At 45.4% G+C, this 4,259-nt stretch overlaps 1 protein-coding gene across 1 annotated transcript in view; it reads right to left on the minus strand.

Annotated features, from left to right (window-relative positions):
* The window catches only part of gnsb (glucosamine (N-acetyl)-6-sulfatase (Sanfilippo disease IIID), b), a 16,041-nt gene that overhangs the window by 10,498 nt on the left and 1,284 nt on the right, over positions 1–4,259 (minus strand). The gene's annotated exons all lie outside the window — the stretch shown is intronic.

A 4,259-nucleotide genomic window follows, 5' to 3' on the forward strand; every position in this document is an offset into this window, starting at 1 on the left:
GGGGCATAAGTATACACCCCCCTATGTTAAAATACAGGGGGCATAAGTAAACACCCCCCTATGTTAAAATACAGGGGGATCCTTTATCAGGATGCATAGTATCCTGATCCATGAAATAACTGGTCCTTAATAATATAAAATCTGTTTAGGGGCATATAAACAGAATGCACTTTCCCTTCTTCTGTTATGGGACACGTTAGGAACACGTGAAGAGAAAATCAGGTGGAGGCCCTTGGTGATCTGGCTGGAACGTAAAATATAAGAGAGAGTCACTGATGTTTCCTGAAAAAGAGATCATATGGAGAGATTGAAGATGTGTTTCCTGTCTCAGGACGCGTTGTCGCTGCTGGCTGAAAACGCCGAGCTCAGTGACGAGGACGGGCGAGGGGTCGCGTTCCGCCGGGCCGCCGCCGTGTTGAAGGCTCTCCCCGAACCGGTGACGGCCGTGGCGCAGCTCAGAGGGCTTCCCTGTCTCGGAGGACACTCGCTCAGAGTCATCAGAGTCAGTAGAAAATGTCCTTTTTTTATCTACTTTATCACATTCAAAGAAGATCTTGTCATCTTGTATTCTCTTTTCTTGAAGGACATTTTGGAGAATGGAGCGTCAAGTGAGGTGGAATTTACAAAGCAGTCTGAGCGGTTTAAAGCACTGAAGGTATGTCAGTTTTACCCATAAATTGAGTGCAATAGCATACTATGTTTTAGGATTTATCACAATGATCTCCACATCCCCCCAAAGGGGTCCTAAGACTAGTGTCACCAGATAATTTAAGATAATAAAAGGTTACGCTTACGCAATATTCTTTTCACTTTTCATTAAATTTTAGTGTTTTTTAATGTGAAATAGCGCATAATTTAACTTCTTGTCCCCTCTTTGTTTTGAACGGCTCAAAGCTCTTATCATTGATGTGATCACAGGTAGGATGGGTAGGAAGGTGGGATAGAGGGAAACGTAATTTCGATCTCTTTGTATGTCTTGACATGTGAAGAAATTGACAATAAAGCCGATTTTGAGGTAGACGCAGCTTTGATTGAAGGACGGTAACAAAAAAAGAAGATAACTAAAACAAAACAAAAACTGATGAACTGTGAAACTTCACATTGTTACCATTTTGTGTACATTTTTCCTGTTTTTTTCTACCAGTAAATTTTTATAAATTCATAATTTCTCATTTCTCTTTGGTATTGTTGTCGTAAACACAAATCAGAAGAGATTCGGGTCGGAAACCGGAGGGTCGCTGGTTCAAGTCCCCATGTGGACAAAAGAATATGGTGGTGGACTGGTAGCTGAAGAGGTGCCAGTTGACAAGGTGCTCTTGAGCAAAGCAAGAGCCAAATGATGTGGGAGTAGTCATGCCTTTCAAACAATACAGCGTGCATTAAGGCTTGTTGTAACCACCAACGCCGTGTTTTGATTGGTTCTCAACCACCGTCTATTACAAAGGTTGGAGGATGAAAGTACACAAACAGTCCAGATGATGCTAAGCTTAAGACAGATAGCCCGAACCAAGGCGCAGCCGTGACGGGGTTTCCGGGGTTGTGTCTGAGAGTTGATTGCGTCTGGATAGTCATGTTTTTAGCTGTTGAATGATGTCACGATATGTGTTTCAGGTTTTAACGGGTATTTTTGGAGTTGGAGCAAAAACAGCAGAGCGGTGGATCAGAGACGGAATACACAGCCTTCACCAGCTGCAGGAATCAGGACAAACCCTCAATCGAGCACAACAAGCAGGTGTGTGTGTCTTTGTGTGTGTGTGTGTGTGTCTTTGTGTCCTGATGCTCATGTCTGTATTTCATTTGTATTTCATCGTGTCTGTGTGTGTGTGTGGGTCCTGATGCTAATGTCTGTATTTCACCTGTGTGTGTGTGTGTGTGTGTGTGTGTGTTTGTGTTTGTGTCCTGATGCCCATGTCTGTGTTTCATCTGGATTTAACAGCTGTTCTTCTCTCAGGCCTGGAGCACTATGACGACCTGCAGCAGCCGGTCACGAAGGCGGAGGCCGACGCCATCGGAGAGATGGTGGAGGAAGCCGTCGTGTCTGTGTTGCCAGGCGCCCAGATCACTCTGATCGGAGGATTCAGGAGGTAAAACACCAAAACAATCACTCGCTCCGCTAGTAGCATCGTCAAACTGGGATAAAATGACATTCAAATGGGATACTATCATATTTAAAAGACTTAAATTAAACTTGGTGAACCTGCAGAAGCCCTGAAGGTTGAGCACTTTAGCTTCGATCGGCTTTAAACTCTGCAGGTTGAATCCTAGATACGGTCGGCACGGTAACAGCTGTGTAAGATCGCATCAGGTTCTTTTAAAGTCACAAGTACACGCGTGTGGAAAGAGAAACTTAACTACGATTCCCAGGGTGCAATTTGTTACTGAAACACAATCGGCATCTTAAGAGTTTTGAGTTGACTCCGCGTGGGTTCTTCTTCGCAGCAAAGACAGCCGAGACTTATGGGTACTGTAGTATTTAGAGCCATCACCAAACTGAGGGACAAATAAAAAAAGGGCCGAACTTCTGCCCTTTGCTGTGTCATCCCCCCATCTCTTTCCTACCTCTCCTTCCCATCCACTGTGACTCTAAAATAAAGGGAAGAAACGCCCCCCAAAAAATCTTTAAAAATAAAATAAAAATGAAAAGTCTGGTGGTGTTATTGTTGTTATGTTCGGTACAATAAAATTGAGCAGATTGCTTAAAGATTTCTTTAAAATATAGACTTAAAATGGGAATTCACGATGGAGAAGGACACAGAGCTCCTCCCTCATCCATCCTTTTATTGTATTTAGAAGTTATCTTCAAACTGTAACCTCAGCGCTTGTACCGCCGCTCTCTCCAGAGGGAAGCTGACGGGCCATGACGTTGACTTCCTGATAACACACCCAGAGGAGGGCAGAGAGGTGGGGCTGATGCCTAAAGTCGTCTCCTGGCTGGAATCACAGGTGAAGTTGCGAGGCAACGGCGATTTTAAGATACCTTTTTTTTACCTTCTAAATGTATACTAGCCACATCCAAACGTTTTGATTGCAGTGTTCTGACTCTCCAGGGTTTCCTGTTGTACCAGAAGACTACAACAAACTCTTACTTGGAGGCTACAGCCGGTCCTGCTCGGCCCCCCTCCAACATGGACCGCTTCGAGAGGTGTTTCTCCATCTTTAAGCTGGCCGACGCGGAGAAACGAGGAAGGAAACAGGCAGAAAATGCACCTGAGGACACGTGCAGGCTCGCGGCCCGCTCGCAGGTCGCTGATGAAGGACCGGATCCGACGAAACCCGCCGGCGGCCGCAGGCGGTGGCGAGCCGTGAGAGTGGACCTGGTGGTCTCTCCCATCAGCCAGTTTGCTTTTGCTCTGTTGGGCTGGACCGGATCCAAGGTGGTCTTTTATAAATGACCTAGGATAAGATGTTCCTCAGTGGATAATACCCCCACTGACCCCTGACCCTCCTTACACGCCAACCCGACGGCCGACAGTCTCCCGACTCGGTTAAAAAAAGTGCCTCCAAACACACCGAAGCAACGCCATGACAGCAGGCGGCGCTAGTCTGTGTTGTCGTCCAAAAAAATGAAAACCGTCAGCTGATTGGACAAACACGTCACGTGGGTCCGTCTGGCTCCTCCGGGATTTCAAAACCGACCATAATGGCGGCTCATTTGGAAAACAATCTCGTATTTTATGGAAATAGTTCACCAAGATGTGTTTCTGAAAAGGAGAACTCGGCCGTGCAGCGGCTGAATCTTCATTTCAGATCCACATAGGTCAGTTTAAAAGATGTTAGTCAGATTTTGAGAGACTTTTTTCACTCTCATCCCGCTCGTCATTTCCGGATTAGCACTCCACCAATCAGATTGGTGATTGAGTCCAACTGCCCGCCCACCGATTCAACGAGACAAATCGGCCCAAATTAAGGCCAACGGCACCGAACAGACTGGAGTCCCTGACCTCGCCAGACTGCCGATAATCGGGTTGGTGTATCAGGGCCTTTACACTCCTTACTGACCCCTGTACATGTACAGAAGAGTAAAAAAGATAAAAGCTTTCTATACACATTATGCAAATAATATAGTTTGGTGTATCAAAAGTCCTGAGTGGTAAATATTTCACAGTAATGAGATTAAGTGGTTAAATATTAAATATCGTACTGTAATGTAATGGCACAGAATTCCAGTGTCTTTTTAGGTAATATTTATATACACTCACCGGCCACTTTATTAGGTACCCCATGCTAGTAACGGGTTGGACCCCCTTTTGCCTTCAGAA

This window comes from Etheostoma cragini, chromosome 16 (assembly GCF_013103735.1).
Source record: "Etheostoma cragini isolate CJK2018 chromosome 16, CSU_Ecrag_1.0, whole genome shotgun sequence".
Taxonomy (NCBI): Eukaryota; Metazoa; Chordata; class Actinopteri; order Perciformes; family Percidae; genus Etheostoma; species Etheostoma cragini.